The 22,643-nt window shown below is 42.9% G+C and overlaps 1 long non-coding RNA gene across 1 annotated transcript; it reads right to left on the bottom strand.

The window, feature by feature from the left end:
• Positions 1-1,492: 1,492 nt before the first annotated feature.
• On the bottom strand, positions 1,493-2,198 carry LOC147313569 (uncharacterized). The gene is made up of 3 exons (XR_015125085.1): positions 2,056-2,198; positions 1,765-1,978; positions 1,493-1,683 (listed from the first exon to the last, which is right to left on the bottom strand). It is a non-coding gene; the product is annotated as an uncharacterized LOC147313569 (long non-coding RNA).
• Positions 2,199-22,643: the final 20,445 nt, after the last annotated feature.

Genomic DNA, 22,643 nt, shown 5'->3' with positions numbered 1-22,643 from the left:
GGTCCGCCCCAAGTTCCTGAAGGCTCTGGATGTTGTAGGGCTGTCTTGGTTGACACATCTCTGCAATGTTGGGTGGGGATCAGGGGCAGTACCCATGGACTGGCAGACAGGGGTGGTGGTCTCCATCTTTAAGAAAGGGGACTGGAGGGTGTATTCCAACTACAGGGGAATCGCACTCCTTAGCCCCCCTGGGAAAGTCTATGCCAGGGTGCTGGAGAGGAGAGTTCGTCCGTTAGTCGAACCTCGGATACAGGAGGAACAATGCAGTTTTCGCCCTGGTCGTGGAACACTGGAGCAGCTCTTTATCCTCTCGAGGATACTCGAGGGCGCGTGGGAGTTTGCCCAACCAGTCTACTAGTCTGTTTTATGGACTTGGAGAAGGCATTCGACCGTGTTCCTCGGGGGGTCCCTTGGGGGGTGTTCCGGGAGTATGGGGTGTCTGGCCCATTGCTACAGGCCATTCAGTCCTTATCTCGTTCCTGGTGGGTGATGGGGTCCACCAGGGCTGCCCTTTGTCAGCGATTCTGTTCATAATTTTTATGGATAGAATTTCTAGGCATAGCCAAGTGGCGGAAGGCTTTCACTTTGGTGGTCTCAGGATATCATCTCTGCTTTTCGCAGATGATGTGGTCCTGTGGGCTTCATCAGGTGATGGCCTCCAGCTCGCCTTGGAACGGTTGGCAGCCGAGTGTGAAGCGGTGGGAATGAGAAACAGCACCTCCAAATCTGAGGCCATGATCCTCAGCCGGAAAAGGGTGGAGTGTCCACTCCGGGTCAGGGACGAGACCCTGCCCCAAGTGGAGGTGTCAGGGCTCTGTATGCGGGCAGGCGGAGATGAGGATCCAAATGCAGGACTTGGAAACAGAATGCAACTCAAAAACCTCAGCTTTATTGCTGGCACGAAAACAAAACAGGAAGTGAACAATGAATACTGAGAACCAAAACACACAGGCACAATCTGAGGGTACAACGCGACAGAGAGCAAAGGCAAACACAGGGCTTATATACACAGGGGAGTAATCAGGGAATGGAAAACAGGAGGGAAGCACAGCTGGGAGAGATAGGTCAAACGAGACAGGGGGAGTGAAGTTAGACACACTGACATAAGACGTAACCCTTCAAAATAAAACAGGAAACTATTCTCAAAGACTAAGAAGCGCGGACTTAAACAGAAGGAACACACGGGCAGAAAAGACTAAGCACAGAAGTAAACCTAAGCTAAACATGAGGGCATAAGAACAAAACCTAAGAACTAAACCCTAAACCAGAATAAGCTGGAACATAGAATAATAATAATCAACACAGGATAACTCAAAAATCAGATCATGAATAATAATACAGAAGAATACCAAAAACATAAGAAACTGAAAATGCTGGGTCAGAATGACCCAGAACCGTGACAGGAGGAGTTTAAGTATCTCTGTTACGGCCGAGAGGGCCCGGCTGTGGGTGTGGACTCAAATGCAGACACAGAGGGAGGCAAACGGGCGTGAACACAGTGCTTTATTTACAAGTGTCTAGTGAAATTACACAACAGGAGACTATGAATGCTATGAATTATGAAATGCTATGAACTGTGAACTGTGAGGCCAAACTGTGAACATGAAACTGAGTGCTATGGCTAGGTGCTGGATTTCACGGATGGAAAAAAGGGGCAGCGGCTTGGATGGAGGTACGCAGTCACTATAATGAGAAGAGACAAGTAGTCAGTGGCAGTCCAGTGAATCACAGCTGCAGGATTAGGCTATGGAGGTTAGGGCTTACGCGTTGCAGGTTTAAAGTGTCATGCGAGGAAGGGGTGTCCAGGGGGTTCCGGGTGAGGAGTGTCCAGAGAGGATCCAGAATATGCGTGGAGTGAGGGACTTGGCAGGGAGGCAGGCAGGTGTAGTCCGATGGTGGAGAGGAAGAAACCAGATGACAGAACCAGCGTCCAGGCGGAGATGAGAGTAGTTCGGGAAACGTGACTGCCAGGTGGGTCCTATGACAAAGAAAAACACGGTGAGGGAAAAGCAGTAGTTGAGGGTTCTCACAAGGGGTTCGCAGCCTAGCACTGACATGGGTTAGCAGAAGATCTGGCAGAGGTCTGTTGTGAATGCTGGTCTTATATGCAGGTGACTTGATTGGAACCAGGTGTGGAAGCTGATTGGAGTCTCTGCCTGAAGGTAGAACCCAGCGGAGTGGAAAAACCCCGTGCTCACCCGGACCATGACAATCTCAGGGTCTTGTTCCATCACAAGCTGCGGGTAGTGTCCAAAAGAACGAGATTGCGAATACAAGCAGTGGATATGGGTTTTCTCCGAAGGGTGGCTGGCCTCTCCCTTAGAGATAGGGTGAGAAGTTTGGCCATTCGGGAGGGGCACCTCCACATCGAAAGGAGTCAGTTGAGGTGGTTCGGGCATCTGACAAGGATGCCCCATGGGTGCCTCCTGGGTGAGGTTTTCCGGGCATGTCCCACCGGGAAGAGGCCCCGGGGCAGACTCGGGACACGCTGGAGAAATTATATCTCTCGGCTGGCCTGGGAACGCCTTGGTGTTCCCCCGGATAAGCTGGAGGAGGTGGCTGGGGAGAGGGAGGTCTGGCTAGCTAGTCCTAATAAGACAGCATATTGGGACAACTTTCATATCACTGAAGGAAACTGAGTAGCAAAGAGTAGTTAAAAATAACTAGCTACTTTAACTATCCAACAAGTAAGTGAGTATTTGATGATACTTTTTGACCCATGCTAAAAGGACGGAGAAGAAAGTGACTGGAGAGACAAACACAGAACGGCATACAGTATTAGGGTGAGGAAACAACAAGAGGTGATAGATAAAATGAAGGAGCGAAGAAGAAAAGTGTAAAAGGAAACTAGAGAAGTGAGAGGAGTGAGTGTACTTAATACTGCATGATCCTTGTGACAGCTCCTGCTTTTATAACAGAGAGCACATGGTGGTCTGTTCAGTCTGACACACAGGCAGAGGGACTTGTCCATCCGTGTTCAAACAGCACGTATGGGTATACACTGACGCGCACACACACTCAGGTTGAGTTGTAGTTTGTGGAGCATACAATGTCGTGTTTTCCATGCAGATCAGTGCCACAATTTAATTTAAACAACACCAGTGAAAACGGATGGTCAGTGTCCAACATGATTTTTTAAATTCAATTAGAAATAAAAGATGTGCCCTGAAATATTGGGACATGCAGTTATGGGAGCTGTCACTTCCCATCTTCTATTTTCATTTTCATAGACTTGCATTAAGATAACTCAAATATGATTACATGGAAGCGTTGTCCAGTATAGATTTTAGTTTGGAATTTTAGATATAAGAGTGGGACCTGGACCATCAAATCCAATTGATTCAATATGTATAGAGAATTCCTTTTTTATCAGAGGAACCTATGGCTCAGGTCGTACAGCATGTTTTCCACTAACATTTTGAAAATGGTGTGCAATGCTGGAATTTTTCGTATCAATCCAACACCGAGTAAATGCAGGGCCAGTATTAAGATACCAATAACAATACCATTGCTGTTCCCTTATTACTGTTCACTTATGTGTGGGAAAGAAGTGTGTCGTGATCTATGATTAATCATTGGTTTTAAATGAAGACATTTTAATGACAACTAAATCACTGTGATTTGTATTGTACACAAAAATTTGTGACCACATGTCGTGGTCCTGAGTGTGACGACTCAGTGTTTTGTATTTCTTTATAATATTTTATGTTGTTGTTTATTCTGATTATATATTCCGTTAAGATTTGCCATTTGTTAGGTTTCTGTTTTGTGCCTGCCCTGGTCCCACTTCTCTGTGTTCCCTCTGTCCATGTCCATGATGTTATTATGTCTGCTCATGAGTCTGTATCTGATAAGTTCTGTGTCTCGTCTGGATCTCTGTGTGTACTTCCTGTTTTACTTTGTAGGTCTGTGCCTTAGTGATGGGATTTCCGGCTCTTTTTAGAGAACCCGGCTCTTTTGGCTCGGCTCACTAAAAAGAGCCGGCTCTTTCGGCTCCCAACCGGCTCTTCAGGTTGTTTTGTTGCTTTAATTAATTTATTATTAACAACAATATAAAATTATGCACAAAAGGAATTACTAATGTTAAAAAAACGTGGTTTTATTTATATGTGTTTATATATAAATATATACGGTGGCCCCTAGAGACAAAGCACGTACAAACTCCAAAAAGCACGTACAAATTCCAAAGCACATTTCTAGCGTTAACTGAACTTCCAAAACAGAGCTACCTAGATCACTTAAATTACACAATTGAAAGCGTATGTGTATTGTTCAGTGTTGGGACTAACGCGTTATTAAGTAACGCGTTACAGTAACTACGTTATTATTGTGGTAACGAGCACGGTAACTAGTTATTATGCCAAAACCGGGAACGCGTTACTCGTTACTGGGATTTAGATAGGCCCGTTATTCGTTACTTCGTGTGGTGGCTATCGCGGAGCTTCCACAGATTCAATAACATTAGCAAGTGGTGGAGGCCAGCAGGTGGATGAAGGAAAAGGGAGGCAAGAGGAGAGACCCGAAGCGGCCGCTGGTCCGAGAGTGTCAGGTGAACTGAACTTCAGGTAAGAAGTTATAACCTGCAGTCCATCTGGGTCAGATATGAACCAAGTTTAGGTGGAGTTTATTTTCGTTGTGCTGACTTTTTCGTACTGCGTGCTAGCTAGCATGACGGAGTTTCTACACTGTAATCCCAAAAGTTATTTGCATTCAAATGGTTTAGCTATGATCGCTGACAGTAATTAATTTTCTTTGTAAAACTAAAATCATTTAACTGTGTCAGACAGAACTCATTGGTGGAAGCTTTTTGCACTTAACCTATATTGTTTTGCATGTGATGCACTAAAATGAATACATTTAACATGGTCCTTTCTATTTTAAGTTTATTCTAATAAATAGTTTAAGTTCAATTTTTTTATAAGAGAATAAGTTTTAAACTCAACACTCAAATAATAAAAGTAAATTTGATGTTTACTGATCATGTTTAGTTGAAAGCATTTTCACTATTTTTAAGTTTTTGTTGCCCCTCCCATATTTTTCCCAGCACTGGAACCGAAGAGACGTCTGGACTTGTTTGTCAGGAAAAATTAAGACAAGTCGTTTTTGGTGGTTTTGCCTGGGATTGGACATGTTTGTTTCAGTCTAAAGTCGATAGGGAGTACTTTTCCTCAAACCTCCACGCAAACTGGTGAGTTAAATCTTTGTATTTCAACTTTAAGCAAAAATAGTTGCATGTTACATTACGCAAATGTGCACGCTAATTCAATCTACAGTGAACCCTCGTTTACCGCGGGGGTTACGTCCCAAAAACAACCCGCAATAAGTGAAATCCGCAAAGTAGTGAAAAGTATTTATTATAAATGTTTTAAGGCTGTAACCCTCACAGCCTTAACCCCTGCTCATGCGTAATGGTTCTAGCATCTTCCTCGTCCATCCAAACCCATCCATTGTGTGATGTGAGCACATCCAAACCGTGTTCAGGGTTAGCCCGGGTCCGGACTCCGGCCCCGGTCAGAGGAGGAGGACCAGAGCACGGCCGGGCACCTCCAGCCGTTCACACGGACAAATAAACCTGTCATTATTCTCTGCACAGCCGCGCTCTGACGCTCAGCCCCTCGCTGAGGCTCGAGGGGCTGAACACCGCTCCTCTGCACCTGTACGGCCTCTCGTAAAGTTTACTTTATTAACATGTGCGCCGCTGCAGCGCCATACAGAGCTGAGCAGCGTCTCGTCCTCGGCCCTCGCTGCTCCGTGCGGTACATCGTACTGAACTCTGCAAACGGGACTCGTGTTTCAGAAAAACTCGTGTTTTTTCCTCTCTCTGGACTTAACACTTTACTGAGGTTTGGATGTGACAATAATAATAATAAACAGCATTTATAGAAATACAATACTTTGACCTTTTATACTTGTGTTACTCTCCACCAACAGGTTAACTCACAGTTTTTTCCCCCCCTCTGTAGAATGCTGCTGATGGTGACCTTGAAATCCCAATAGGAATCATCTTCAATGGTGAAAACGGAAGTCCAGAGCAAGAACTGAACCCCTCCCAGCTGGGGATCCTTCTAGAGGGCAATGTGGTAATGGATTCCATCTGCAGTCTTCCTTTGGCAATGTGTCTCCTGTTTGGACTGACTTATGCACTCCACTTGGAGTACCCAAAGTGCATGAAGAATACATTCCTGTTTATCCAGCAGATTATGCTGAATCTGGGACGAAACGATCCTCCTCCAAAACTCCAAAGGCTAAAAAATGAGCTTTCAATGTGTGCATAGATACATTGAATGTTCACTCTTCATTGAGCAGCTTTTTCCCAAGTTCAGGAAGTCATTATTGTGTTTGTAATTGTCTTTTTTTGTTTTTAGTGGATGGCAAAACCAGGGCTTAAAGGAGTAGTTCACTGATTTTACATACTGAGATATGTTCTTACCTTAGCTTTGAAGAGTTGATGCATACCTGTCTTGTCTTTGTGCGAGAGAAAGGCTCTCCCATATATTCCAACTACCTCCACTTTTTGCTCCTTTTAGAAGCTACCGAGCTCCTCCACGTTTTCCCTATTTATGTAAAATTACATGAAAAGTTACACTATCTAAGTTTAGTTTCACTAAATTTAACGTATAGATTTTTTAAGCCGATAAAAAGGGGCACTATATTACAAGCGCGCAGTAACCCTAGTGCACTCTGGAGCATAGACTGAGTTACTGGGGGGATGAAGAAGTGCTCCTACAGTGTTATTACACCTTGTAATATAGAGTCCCTTCTTATCGGCTTAGAAAATCCACACGTTAAATTTAGTTAAACTAAACTTGGAGAGTGTCACTTTTCATGTAATTTTACATAAATAGGGAAGACGTGGAGGAGCTCGGTAGCTTCTAAAAGGAGCAAAAAGTGGAGGTAGTTGGAATATATCGTGGCTCAAGAGTTGGGAGTTCGCCTTGTAATCGGAAGGTTGCCGGTTCGAGCCCCGGCTTGGACAGTCTCGGTCGTTGTGTCTTTGGGCAAGACACTTCACCCGTTGCCTACTGGTGGTGGTCAGAGGGTCCGGTGGCGCCAGTGTCCGGCAGCCTCGCCTCTGTCAGTGCGTCCCAGGGCGGCTGTGGCTACAATGTAGCTTGCCATCACCAGTGTGTGAATGTGTGTGTGAATGGGTGGATGACAGGTTGTGTAAAGCGCTTTGGGGTCCTTAGGGACTAGAAAAGCGCTATACAAATACAGGCCATTTACCATTTATTTATTTTATATGGGAGAGGCTTTGCTCCATTTGCATGACTGAGGGCACGCACAAAGACAAGACTGGTACACATCAACTCATCAAAGCTGATTTTACATATCTTATTATGTAAAATCAGTGAACTATTCCTTTAATTTCATTGTCTCGCTGGGGCCATTCCTTATTCCATAGTTTTTATTTTTCCAAGTTAAAATATTTGTGAAAATAATTTTTACTGTTACAACTTGTTACCCAGAATGTCGCACCAAAGTTCTTTACTTGTGATACATAGTTTTATCTGTTTAAAAGATTTGTTTTAAAGAAAATGTTTTATTGGAAGTCCAATTGTGCAAACAAAAAACTTACTATTCAAAAAAAACTACCTCAGAGACCACAAATAAATTCTTGTCAAAAAGTGGCTAGGAAATATTGTGTTTGTTTCTGAAAGAAATGTCTTCTTAGAAGCGCCATGTGTAAAAATTGGAATACTGTTCAAAGGAAAACAAAAGTCTTGCTTTGTTATAAATAAAGTAAAAAAACAAAAAACAAAAAACACTTTAGTGGTCTTTGGTTTTGAGTGTGTTTGCCTTGACATATTAAGTTTTAGTAATAATAATACATTTAATTAAAAGACGCTTTTAATTAAACACTACGCAAAAAAGTGAGTTTTGTAATATTAGCACCACTTAAACAATTTAGTTTTTTCTATTAGTATTAAGTTAACTGTACTTAAACAAATTATTTTTGAAATATTGAATACTTAAACACTTTAGGTAGCGATGACTCAATATAGTAAATTGTGACAATTTTACTTTTAAGTTTACTTGACTAAATCAGTTAATTTTTTGTTTTGGGTTGATTACTCAAATCATTTGAAGGGAATCGGTTTCCTCAAACGATTTAAGTGTATTGAACTTATCCGGGTTCACAGTGTATACAGCTGGGTGGGTGCTATGTTACTGATGTTGAACTTTATTTTGTTCATAAGGTTAATTATTAGAGTTGCCAACCGTCCCGTAAAAAACGGAATCGTCTCGTGGAGTGCTGGTGTTTAATGTGGGAAATCAAAATTTGGGTTAGCAAACCTGGGGAAAAGAAAACTGACTGCTTAAGTTGGAAAATTGTGAAGGAGTCTGAAACACTGCAAAAATAGAAACATATACAAAATCACACACACAAGCAGAACATGCATTAACCCTACTAACACTTCCAAACACAAGAGAGCTCATGAAGATTAGACGACATCTTAAGCATGTGAGTCTGTTTATCATCTTGTCCAATTCACTTAGTGTGATGCAAAGACCAGTGGACTCATAGCACATTAGTTAAGAAATGATCAAATAATAGCAGAGAAATGTGTAGGAAAGGCAGCTTCAAGAACACACACACACACACACACACACACAAAGGCAAGGTACTCTTTGTGTGTATGTAGACGTCATATGTTAATGAACCTATGCATATTCATGTAACCTCAATAAAAGAGCAGTGTTACGGGAGAACGGACGAGAGCAACTGGGGTCAAGCGAAGGAACGGCATTTGTCCGGTTCTCTCCCGTGCACAAGGAACATGAAGAACTTTGCCTACTTCGTGTCTTGCTTGCTGTGTAATTATATTGTCTTCAACGTTCCAGCGAATAGGTTCAAGCTACAAACCTATCAATAAGAGTGCCTGCAAGTCTTAGTAAAGAAAAAAAATGATCAGACAAGTCACCGCAAATGGCGGCCCTGAGCCTGCTTATGTCAGAGGGCTTATACCATAAAAGGGGTCTTTGTCTTTTCCATGGCATCTAAGTGCTTGCTTAGAGGGAATCATCTAATTTTTTAGTTTTGATTAAAATAGATGACCCACTGTCACCATGGTGACACTAAAAATATTTAGGGCTATGCAAAGGCTGTTGGTAAATCACTTTGAACCGTGGCCTTTGCTGCAGAAGTCCTTTTTTTAGCCTACCCATCCATCCACCCACAGCTCTATCCTGCACAGCCACTAGAGGGCACTACCATGTGGAAAGCTCACTGTGGCGTGTGTTTAAATTGCACGTCCATGGTATTCTTTAGTACTTCCAGATGTGTATGATATTGGCATGCTTAACAATGTTGTATATTTGTGTTTCTCATGCTTGAGGCAATTATCCAAGTCGGATAAAAGACTGGTAAAAGGTAGACTATCAAAGAGCCACATTGTTCCCACCCATGCTTATTTTACACTTGCACACAGCAAGGCATTGTTCTCGAATATCAAAGTATCGTCACTGCCCCTCTTCATCCTTCTTTGTTCTTCTCTTTGTTCCGTTCACTCCTGCTTTTTCATTGAACTTCATTCGTCCTGATCTTTCCACAAAACTTTTCTTCCATCCTTTTCCTATGCAGCCGGCCCTGCCCCTCCCTTTACACCTGTTATTAACTTCTACATAAATATATCACTCACACTTTAATCTGGTCTGTAAACTACCTACTTTCCCAAAAATTGTATTTAGATTTGTTTGTTTGTTGGAGTAGTTTCTGTTTCCTGTGATGAAGCCTGCCATTGGTCGTTCTAGTGGTGCGGGCCAACGGTCCTGTGCCTGTAATCATACAATCAGCGATGTCATCATCATCATGTGAGTACACCTATATCTCTTTATCGAGATTATGAATTGTAGGAGGTCAGCATAAACAAGATGTTTAGGGGTGTTGTTGCCAGATACACTTATGTGTTCCCTCTTTGCTCTTTCTCACTGCACAGTATTGCACACAGTGAGGAAGCACACTCAATGTGTGTGTGTGTGTGCCTGCCTGCCTGCCTGTAAGAGAGAGGAGACCTTCCCTCTTAACATATCTTTACATCTTCTGCCTTCAGCAGCTTGACTGGTTAAATACCCCTGACTTATCTGAGCACCTACTCAGACATGGTCATAAAGAATTACTCAGACACTCACGCACAAACGCGCGTACACACACACACACAAAGTTTTTTTGTGGCTGAGCTTCAAGGCAGCCAAGCACATGACTCTTAAGCCTGAAGTGCTCACACTAATGTCATCAGCACTGTTAGAAAACTATGAGGTGCCGTAAGGGACATTATTACTGAAACGCTCTCACACACACTACTGAAACGCTCTCACACACACTACTGAAATTTTAGCTCTCACACACACTACTGAAACGCTCTCACACACACTACTGAAATTTTAGCTCTCACACACACTACTGAAACGCTCTCACACACACTACTGAAACGCTCTCACACACACTACTGAAATTTTAGCTCTCACACACACAACTGAAACGCTCTCACACACACTACTGAAACGCTCTCACACACACTACTGAAATTTTAGCTCTCACACACACTACTGAAACGCTCTCACACACACTACTGAAATTTTAGCTCTCACACACACAACTGAAACGCTCTCACACACACTACTGAAACACTCTCACACACACTACTGAAATTTTAGCTCTCACACACACTACTGAAACGCTCTCACACACACTACTGAAATTTTAGCTCTCACACACACTACTGAAACGCTCTCACACACACTACTGAAATTTTAGCTCTCACACACACTACTGAAACGCTCTCACACACACTACTAAAACGCTCTCACACACACACAACTGAAATTTTAGCTCTCACACACACTACTGAAACGCTCTCACACACACTACTGAAACGCTCTCACACACACTACTGAAATTTTAGCTCTCACACACACTACTGAAACGCTCTCACACACACTACTGAAACGCTCTCACACACACTACTGAAATTTTAGCTCTCACACACACAACTGAAACGCTCTCACACACACTACTGAAATGCTCTCACACACACTACTGAAATTTTAGCTCTCACACACACTACTGAAACGCTCTCACACACACTACTGAAATTTTAGCTCTCACACACACTACTGAAACGCTCTCACACACACTACTGAAAAGCTCTCACACACACTACTGAAATTTTAGCTCTCACACACACTACTGAAAAACCAAGGCATTTCAGTTAAACAGGAAGGCATTTCAGTTAAACAGGAAGTTAATTCTTGACAAGGAAACTGAAGGAAAAAGTGTTAGATTTCAAACAAACCACCACACAGATGTCTACTCAGCAACCTGTTAGTTAGGGGTGGGTTTTTATAATCGATTTATTAATTAAAATCGATTCTGGCTTGGATAACGTGAAATCGATTCATTAAAATCCTGAATCGATTTTTTAATATAAATTTATTTTACCCGAAATGCCAGAATCTCTGGTGAAACCTCACAAAATTTCAACAACCACCAAACAGCTAAGACAGTAAATGAGAGCAGGTACACGGCTTCTGCACAAAGACGTAAACACACAGCGCGGACCCGCGGATCAGAATCAGTGAGATGTCGCCTTTCTCACCCGACAGCACGGACACGGTCGGGGCTGAAAGCCGACAGCTCGCTGACTCTGATCTGTCGGCAGGTCCGCGCTTTGTTTTCACGCCGTTTTTGCGCCGATTCTAAAGCTGTTAGTTTGATCTCTCTCCAAACAATATTGACTGAACCAGCAGCAAAAGAAGATCCAAACTGCGCTTCACATAAACATCGTCATGAATTCCCTCACTGTTTTGCTTCCACCACGATAAAATCGCACGTCATGCACAGCCCTCTCTCTCTCTCTTTCTCTCTCTCTGTACTTCAAGAACAGTTTCCCGTCTAAAAATCTGTTTTCTGTATTATTCGCTTGCTTGTTATGCACAAGTCTACTGTTGTTTACAGCGCAGTCGGCCGCTGTTTTTTTTTTTGTTTCATTTTACATACTTCCGAAAAGAAAACCTAATTTCTGCCGTTCAATACTGAATAAATTTAAACTTTTTAAAATTATGCAAAATGCAAAACGTTAGCCGTGTCTCTAATAAAACCGCTGTAACGTCAGAGGTAACGTTCATGGGGAGGACGGAAGGGAACGGTAAGTGACGGAAGTGATGTTGTAGGTGACGTCAGACGCCAGAGATTTTGGCGGAGAAAAAGCAAATGGTAGCATAGAGTTTAACAAAGGTTTTCCAAGCTTCAGTATTACCAAATATACTAATCAATTGTCATATAACTAACAACATCTGTTTTATCATCTCTAACACCCTGGAGGACAACGGGGAGAGTTTAGACGCTCTCCAAGATTACATCGACCGCTGTTTTCAAGATTTAGTAATGCATAAGGCCCAGAGTGCATCTTCCCCGGCCAAAATCGAGACGCCGTCATCGAAGAGAAGTCGCCAGGCAGACTCCCCCGGTACAACATCGCCTGCCGGCAAAGACATCGCAGAAATCCTGGAGTCAATCGACAAGCGATTGTCCAGTTTCGATGCGAGGCTGTCCCTGGTGGAGATTTTACACCGGGAATTTAAATCTCTGAGAGAATCCCTGGAATTCAGCCAGCAGCAGGTGGAAACGCTTGCCGCTGAAAATGCCACGCTACGGGAGTCGGTTAAATCTCTCACCGATAACGTGACCCAGCTAAACATTGAAAATAAAAAAATAAAAGAGTCCGTTATCGATCTACAAGCCCGTAGCATGAGAGATAATCTTGTGTTTTCTGGTATTCCAGAAACTGCCGGAGAGGACGCAGAGGCAACGGTGAAAAGCTTCATTAAAATCCACCTGAAGCTGCCGGAGGACACCGTAAAGAACATCGACTTCGATAGAGTACATCGCTTGGGGGGCGCGCGGTCGCGGACCGGGAGACCACGGCCTATTGTGGCCAAATTCAGTCAATTCAAACAGAAGGAACAGGTGAAGAGTCGCGGCAGAGAGCTGAAAGGAACGGACTTCAGCGTGAACGACCAGTTCCCCAAAGAGATCCTGGAACGACGCAAGGTCCTGTTCCCAGTTCGACGTAGCTTCATCCAGAAAGGCTCCCGTGCTGTCATCGCCGTGGACCGGCTCTACGTGGACGGACAGCTTTACCGCGACCTCGGCACCACACCGTGGTTATATTAACTGCACTCCAGATAAGAACCCGCTACACTCTTTTCTTATTCATTCACACTCTCTCCTTTAACATGAGTTTAAGCTAGTAATATCAATATGATGTCATAGCAGATATAACACCGTCACCCTCCGTCATTGCTTTAATTGGAATGTTTCCGTTTCGTTTCTTTTTTTTTGTTGTCGCTCACAGTTCATGTGGTTTCTTTCTTTCTCTTGTCTTTCACTGCTGTGGCCACCTACTTCCCCACTCACCTACAAACAACACCCTCTATTTCTCCATATTTTCACACCACGATCACGCAAACACATCAGCTCAACGGCAGCACATTCACAACAGCCTCACAGCACGCACAGACTTGCAGGACACATAAGCAAGCCACGCTTGTTCATATTAGTGAATATTCACACACATAGTCAGACTTATGGAGTCTCTCACCACACTTCTTTTTCTCTTTCTATCTATAAACAAGGGATGTTTCCATATTCTCTCCACCTGTCTAAACGAAACACCCAGCATACATCATTAGACATACACACACAATTATGGGCATGCTGAGGTTTGTCACATGGAATGTAAATGGAGCTGGCACCAGAGGAAAGAGGTTAAAAATATTTAACCAGCTTAAAAAACTACAGGCAGATGTTGTTTTATTACAAGAAACTCACAAACCTGTCACAGGTTTAAATGAACTTAAAACACCTGAGTTTCCTAACGTGTTTGCAGCCGGTTATAATTCTAGACAACGGGGAGTAGCAATTTTAATACATAAAAATCTTAATTTTACAGTACTCGATACAGTTATAGATCCAGAGGGTAGATTTCTAATTACTAAACTATCAATATTGAACAAAAAACTATGTATTGTTAGTATATATGGTCCAAATGTTGATGAACCCTCATTCTTCCACGGTTTTTTTAGTGCACTCTCTGAACACCTTGATTGCACACTCATTCTTGGCGGTGACCTCAACCTTGGACTAAATGAAGAAATGGATAGGCTCAACACAACAGGAACTCAGCGTAATTGGCAGTCCACAAATATAATCAAACAGTATATGAACGACTTTGGTCTTTGCGATGCATGGCGCTCTCTTCACCCCACCAGTAAGGAATATACTTTTTTCTCGCATGTTCATCACTCTTACTCTCGTCTGGATTATTTTTTGGTCAGCAGCTCACTGCTGTGTGACATTTCAGACACTGAGATTCATCCTATAGCTGTCAGCGATCATGCTCCTGTATCTTTAACACTAATGCACAAGAATAATACTACGCCAAGTAAAAACTGGAGATTTAATATATCACTACTTAAAGATGAAGACTTTATTAAATACTTTAAAAAGGAATGGACTTCATATTTAGACTTTAATGACACTCCCGGAATATCTGCTTCTGTTCTATGGGAAGCAGGGAAAGCTGTGATGAGAGGTAAAATAATTTCTTTCTCATCACACAAAAAGAAAGAAGAAAACAAAAATATTCAGGAATTAGAAAAAAACATCAAATCACTAGAAGAAGCCTACGCGTCCCACCAAGATCAGGAAACATTGAACAAAATATGCAAAACAAAACTAGAATTAAATGAAACTATTAATAAAAAAACACAATTCCTTATACAAAGACTTCGCTTGCAGAATTTTGAACACAGTAACAAATCAGGTCGATTTCTAGCTAACCAGCTAAAAATAAATAAAGAAAAAATAACTATATGTGCTGCTAAAGATTTATCGGGGAACACAATATATGATCCTGGAAGAATAAACAAAATTTTTAGGGATTTCTATGAAACTTTATACTCACCACAAATAAACCCATCTAAAAATGAAATTGATCTGTTTCTTGACAACGTAACTCTTCCAAAATTACTAGACAGTCAAGCAATGGAACTGGATTCGCCACTGACGCCAAGTGAACTCCAGGAAGCCCTGATAAGTATGCCCAATAATAAGGCTCCAGGTCCAGACGGCTTCCCTGCAGAATTCTACAAAGAATTCTGGACAATTTTGGCACCAGTATTCCACAGCATGTTGCAGGAAATTGAGGAAAAGGGCAGACTACCACCAAATATGAATTCTGCCAACATTAGTCTCCTGCTAAAACCAGGCAAAGACCCTTTATTTCCCTCAAGCTATCGTCCAATTTCTCTTTTAAATGTAGACCTTAAAATAATCTGCAAAGCTCTCTCAAAGAGATTAGAGAAAATGACCCCCCTCTTAATTCATCCTGACCAAACTGGTTTCATAAAAGGTCGGCACTCCTCAACAAACACTCGTAGATTACTTAATTTAATAGACTACTCATACGATAAAAACATCGAAACCATAATATTATCTCTAGATGCAGAAAAAGCATTTGACAGAGTTAATTGGAAATTTTTATTCGCAACTTTACACAAATTTGGTTTTGGAAACTCTTTCATAAACTGGATAAGAATATTATACAATTCCCCAACGGCTCGTATCAGAACAAATGACCAGACATCCTCCAGCTTCTGTCTCCTGAGGGGCACCAGACAGGGATGCCCACTCTCCCCCTCACTTTTTGCAATTTTTATCGAACCTCTAGCAGCAGCATTTAGACAGGCTACAACAATTAAGGGCATAAAATGTAAGAACATAGAACATAAAATCAGTCTCTATGCGGATGATGTGTTGCTTTTTCTGCAAAACACACAAACCAACCTCTCTGAGGTAATTACTTTAATAAACTGGTTTTCAAGAGTTTCAGATTATTCAATTAACTGGCCAAAATCTACAGTTCTCCCCATTAACTGCTCCTTCCATAATTCTTCCTCTGCCCCACTGCAATCCGGAAATATTAAATATTTAGGTATTAATGTCTCTCCTAAGCTTTCAGACTTAACTAAACTAAACCACATCCCACTTCTAAAGAAAGTAGAAGGCGATCTGACTAGATGGAAATCTTTACCCATATCACTCATGGGAAGGGTCGCCACTATAAAAATGATGATCTTGCCAAAAATAAATTACTTATTTTTGATGATCCCTAACAAACCATCACAAGATTGGTTCAGATCTCTGGATTCATATATTTCCAAATTCCTTTGGAAAGATAAACCCCCGCGTATTAGCTTAAAAACGCTACAAAGAACCAAGGATAGAGGAGGATTAGATCTGCCTAATTTTCACCAATACTTCTTAGCCAACAGGCTTCAGTTCATCTCAGAATGGTTAAAACATACCTTCTTAGTTGAGCCCTGGCTAGATGTTGAACAGGTACTATGCAAGGATCTAGAGATTTCAGACCTACCATTTATTAGCTCAAACATCAAAAGACATGAATGCTTTAAAAGTATCAACATCAGCTTTTCTCTAACAGCATGGTGGGAGTTTCTAAAAATAACGGAGTCTTCATTAATCCCATGCAAACGTACACCTATCTGGAATAACCCTGACATATTACAAAACAATAATATGATTAATTTCCCAGAATGGAGTTGTAAAGGAATTAAATACTTAGAACATATATTAGAGGGAACAGAATTTATTCCATTTGACAGACTAGTTGCACAATATGGGATCAACAAGACAAGATTTTTAGAATATCAACAAATTAAATCCATAGTAAAAAAGAAATTTAACCTCAGTCAAGTTGAATTACAAACACCACTAAGTGCGGCACATTTTCTCACTCACTCACTATGTATTAATAGACCTCTCTGCATTGAATTATATCTGTTATTAACCTCTGTCTCTCTTCCACAGCATGTCTTTATCCTGTCTTCCTTCTCTCACCCCAACCGGTCGCAGCAGATGGCCGCCCCTCCCTGAGCCTGGTTCTGCCGGAGGTTTCTTCCTGTTAAAAGGGAGTTTTTCCTTCCCACTGTCGCCAAAGTGCTTGCTCATAGGGGGTCATATGATTGTTGGGTTTTTCTCTGTATCTATGAAGCGCCTTGAGGCGACTTTTGTTGTGATTTGGCGCTATATAAATAAAATTGAATTGAATTGAATTGAATTTTCTTACTCTTAAATCCCCCAAATTATTATCTAAAATATACAGAACACTTTCTAAATTAGATGAATCAATATCCCTTCCTACTGCAAAGTGGGAAGCAGATTTATCAGTCAACCTAGACCAAAACTTCTGGTCTCAGATTTGCTTAAAAACTTTTAAATTAATTAAAAATCCCAGTCTGCAATTAATACAATACAAAATACTTCATAGAGTGCACTATACAGGTCATCGGATGTTCAAGATGGGCTTTACATCTTCCAACAACTGCTCACACTGTCAAGGCAATACACCAGACAATTACATCCACGCTCTTTGGTTCTGTCCACCAGTGCAAAAGTTTTGGCGCGAGATATGTGAAGACTTATCGAAGTGTCTGAAATGTAACATTCCAACTTCCCCCTTAGTGTGTCTACTGGGCAGCTTAGATAATGTCACTTCAGAAAAGAATATAGCCCATATGATCTTCACTGCCCTATGCATAGCCAAGAAAACAGTCCTCATGAACTGGAAAAATAAAAATAATCTTAATTCTAACCAATATAGAAATTATCTATTAGATTACATTAGTCTTGACACAACCTCTGCCACCACATTAGATCAATTGCTCTGGGCCCCTTTTATCAGCTCCATCACCTAGTGGGGGTGGGGGGTCATAGTTTGGTCCCGCCTTCACTGTTGTGATTGGTGAGGGGGTAGGGACAGGCTTAGGGCGTCGGGGGGTTCCCCGGAGGCATCTTCCTTGGGGGGCTCAACCCGGGGTAGCGGTCATGTCCGGTTGGGGGCTCTGTTGGCTCTCAGGTGACTGTTTCCTCGCGGCTGCGTGCAGCGGGGCTAGGGGAGGGTCTGTGCTGACGGACGTGGGTTACTGACCTGGCAACCTGGCTGCCCCTGGGTGGGTCTGGGATGGGCGTGAGGTTCTGGGGGCGCTCCGTCTCTGGGCTGGGGCCCGGGCCGGGCCTCGGGGGCTTGGGTCCTGGTTGGTGTGTTGCCGGGGTTGTGGGCGGGTGGGTGCATGGGGGCCCGGCCCTGGAGCAGGGTGCCGCCGGTGCGTCGAGCCACCTGGGGGGCTCTTCAACTGGTGGGGGGGATGGTCACATCTTGCAGGAGCTTTCTTCTCTTCAGGAACTCTCTGCAGGAGGGGGAGATACAGGAGAGGTGGAGGAAGATCTCAGCCTGGGCGTTTACCGTCTTATGTAGTCTGGAAGATGTGTGGATGGTGGGGTGGGTGCAGTTTTCTCTGTGGTGGGGTTGGGTGGACTGTCCAGGGCTCTGTGGAGCCGGGGGGCGCTACTGCACTGGGCCCCGGTCTGATGGGCCTGGGCCCCCCTTCCCTGGCGGGTCGCGGAGGGTGGGAGTGCCTACTGGGGTCAGCGGGGGAGCTGGCCCCAGGGAGGGGTTACCTGCCCCTCCCTTCCTTCCCTCCCCATCTCCAGCTGCCTCCCTCTTCCCGCTCCTCCACAACCACCCACACATGCAGGGCCTTGGAGTGGGGGTATGTCACCAGGGTGCAGAGGAGGCTACCCCCCCCCCCCCCCCCCCCCGTCCCCGTCCCCTTCTGGCTGCCTCTGCCTCAATTTTATCCCACAACTTAGACATTCACATTATTCACACTCTCATTACACATACATATAGGATCTTGGGGGTGGGCACAATCACGGAGTCCAAATTACCATCAGGGTGTACACCTCACCCCTGACGTCGTTGCCCACCTCTCAATTTTAAATACACTTAGTCATTGAGGGCTAGCAGGAGGGACTATGCGCTTACCTGCTGCTCCTTGGCAGGTAGCTCCATGCCCTCCTGGGTTTTAATTGCACCTTAGAACACATATGCATCAACACTACAATGAGCGGGTGGAGGGAGGTTTGGAGTCTTCTCCCACCCCCATTCTCTGCGGCCTGCTGGAGCGGGAGGGCTAGTAGGAGGAGTTGGCCGTCCGACTGCGGTCTGGGGTGTGGGGCCTCCCTGCTGCTGCGGAGTCGGGGTGGTCTGCCTCTCCCCACCGCAGGGAAAAGGGTAACACCACCTGGGTCTGGGTGCAATTCCCCCCTCCAGGGGCAAGGGTACCTAGACCCGGTTTGTAGAGTACGCTTGGGGAGTGTGATTGTGTGTACAGCGTCTCTTTATGTCTGTCTCCACGTTGGTTGAGTGTGGAGTGAGTGCATATGAGAGCATGAGGGTGGGAATGGATGTTTGTGTCTGTGTGTGCCTGTATGTCTGTGTCTATATGTCAGGTTGGGTATCAGACGCCACCTCTCTGGGGACACCTCAGGCCCTCCAAGGTTTGGAGGCCTATCTCCACCCACCACCACTTCCCCTGCCGGTGGCGGACTCCCTCAGGTGTCGGTGTGTTGGTGGTTCTTTGTGTCTGGGGGTGGGCGTCCGGGTACACACCGGCTCACTCCTTGGCGGCCGCTTGTCGGGGCCTGGGGCCTGGGGCTCGCTCGGGCCCCTTTGGAGGTGGGGTGCCCCCGGCCTCTCGGCCTGGGGCTCGGTCACTCAGGCACAGCTGGGGGCCGGCGGAGCTCACGGGCGCGTCACTGCAACTCCCCCTGACTTCTGCTCCGCGGCGGCTGGGCGAGCCCTCATCTGGGACTCTCCTCAGCTCTTACTGGAACAGTGGCGCGGCTGCCCCTCTGTTGGTCTTCCATGGTCTCTTGTGTTCTGGGGGCCTCTGGATGTCTGGAGTTTTGATCTCCTCCATACCCGCTTCACACCCTGGAGGACGGGGCTGTGGCCCCCCCACACTCCCTAGCAGATCATTACATGGAGAAACCTTTGGAATGCAAGCATGCTGATCCACACAGGTATGCACACATGGGTATTCACAGACGCGGACTAAAGCTTTCTTGGCTGCTACCTCAAAGCACACTGTGCGCTGTCTATCTTGCGTGCTGCACAATATCGTTTATTATTTAGTAAATATTGATATCTATGACTAGCTAGTTTATTGTGATGGTGCTTTGTTTTCTCTATTATTATGTTGCTCTTTGTTGTTTGCTGTCTCCTCTGTTTGTTTTTTTTGTTTGTTTTTTTTTTTTCTCCATACAGGTGACCCAGGAGTTCTTTTTTTTTTCTCTCTCTTCCCCCCCCTTCTCACCGTCTCTTCTCCCCTTTGGTTTTCTTTCTTTCTCTCCCCCTCTTTCTCTCTTTCATTCCCCCTGTCCTATTTATTAAAAAAAAAAAAAAAAAAAAAAAAAATGACAAAGGATGAACTGAAGCTCTGCCATCACGTAATGTCGCATACTGCTGTTTCTGATGTCATTTAGAAAAAAAGAAAAAAAAAAAAAAAAAAGAGGTAACGTTCATATGTTAATGGTTTTCTTTCGTTTTTGATGTACTGCAGAATATTTTTTATAAAATCCCAGGCCAGGAAAACCACCTTCATGTTTTTATGTGTTTTATCTTCAGCTACTTTGACACAAAGGCATCTGCTGTGATGCTCACACCTTTGATAAAGTCTTGCGTGTGTCAGCTTCCTTTTTTTAAATACAAAAATATGTAAATGTACTGATCTGAATTATAATATTTCTGACTGTCAAAATTCCCCATAATCAAATCGAATTGAATTGAATCGAATCGTGGAACAAATCGATTCTGGACCTTAGTGAGACAGCTGCATTACTTAACAATATATTAGCCTCAGCATAAGTCAAAATTTAGAATAGCGGGAGACGTGCATTATCCTGGTTATTTTTTTGGCATATGTGCTTTTTGTCTTTTTTTTAGCAAAGAAAAATATCTTAAAATCATCAAAAAAACCAGGGAGAGAAGGCTTAGCGTTCCTCCATTTAGCACAATGGATATGATATTTACTCAAAAGTATTGTTAAGATATTCATTGTGTGTTCATTCATGTTGTACAGTGTTTAACTGCATTATGGTTACTGTGGTTTAACAGAGACAGTATTTTAGTTGCCACCACAAGGAGGCACTGTTTCATTGTAAGAGCACGGATGCTGCGTCATCACGCCCCTAAGAAAAAAAAAAGTATACCACAACGAAAATGGCACCCATGAGAAAAGTTTTGCCGCATGTTGATGAGGAATAAAGTTCCCAAAAATATTAAGGACATTTTTGCCTCCGTCGTCATTTTCCTTCGAGTTGATCGCTGTCGATGCTGCAATACTCAACAAGTATGATGATGTTAATAATGTCTGAGACATCCAATGCTAGATGATCCATATAAAAAAAATTATGATGTAATTCAAACAGTGGCACATCATTAATATTTAGGGAAATCCAATTTTTTAAGTTGCACCAAATACATTGTGTGATAGGGCATAGGAAAAAAAAGATGTTCTAGGGTTTCATTTTCATCAGTACAAAAAGAACACTGATCCACCTCAAAGCCAAATCTCTTTTTTTAGAAATTCTGCCACAGTATTAGTTTTGTTTAAAGTGTGTTTTTTTAACTTTAGGTAGAATAGGCTATTTCATAAATTTTTAGTATGCTTTATCCAGTGTATATGAAATAACTAAATTAGAACCATGCCATGTAACCATTCTGTTGTAACTATGAAATATTTTGTCTTTGAAGAAACTACTAACAAATTTCTTATTGCATTTTTATCAAACAGCTGACATTGCCCTAGCAATAAATTTGGGAGCACTGATGAGAAATTATTGTATATCATAAAAATTTTAATCAAATGAAGCAGAGGCAGTGGGACCAGTTCACAAAATTTGTTATATTCTCTTTGAGAACAGTTTAGACAATATTTTTCTGAAAAGTCTGTGTAACTTAGAATGACACCGTTATCATCCAACAAATCTGTTATGAATATAATATTTTTGTTCAAACCAGTCACTCTTGAAAATTGATTTTTGATTAAGTGTTATTACCCTATTATTCCATAAGGTTGAATTATGGGGAGAAGTTGTGGGTAAATCTCATTTTCCCAAAAATGCAACGTCTGTTTTGGAAAGTTTGATATCTTTATGGGGATTTTATTTGCCGCAAAATCACATTTCAAAATAAAGTCTAATCCTGTATACTATTTTATTAAACAAGAATCATGGGATGTGGAGCTAAGTAGAGTCTGGCTGTGACAGACAAGATTTTAACCATTTAATTCTAAGGGTGCCAACCATAAATTCCAATTCTGGAGTTTTGATACCACCTTTATTGTATCCCTTCACAAGCTGAGATCTTTCTATGTAATGGGTTTTATTCCTCCACAAAAATTCGAACACATTTCTATTTATGGTTTTCATGGTATTTATCGTTTTTTTATTTTTTATATTGTTTACGTGGCGCAAAAAAGGTTGGGGACTGCTGTACTAGCAGGTTGCTGAGTAGAAATCCTTGTAGTGTTTTGAAATATACCACTTTTTCCATCAGTTTCCTTGTCAGGAAACAACTTCCTGTTCAGCAGAAATGCCTCTGGTTTCAGTGGTGTGTGTGAGAGCGTTTCAGTAGTGTGTGTGAGAGCGTTTCAGTTGTGTGTGTGAGAGCGTTTCAGTAGTGTGCGTGAGAGCTAAAATTTCAGTAGTGTGTGTG

Source organism: Aulonocara sp. 'chitande type north' Nkhata Bay, linkage group LG15 (assembly GCF_057382095.1).
Source record: "Aulonocara sp. 'chitande type north' Nkhata Bay isolate Kocher_YH1m ecotype deep benthic linkage group LG15, A_spYH_male_GT1.1, whole genome shotgun sequence".
Taxonomy (NCBI): domain Eukaryota; kingdom Metazoa; phylum Chordata; class Actinopteri; order Cichliformes; family Cichlidae; genus Aulonocara; species Aulonocara sp. 'chitande type north' Nkhata Bay.
The sequence above is the reverse complement of the archived record's forward strand: the minus strand, read 5'-3'. Positions and strand labels throughout refer to the sequence as shown.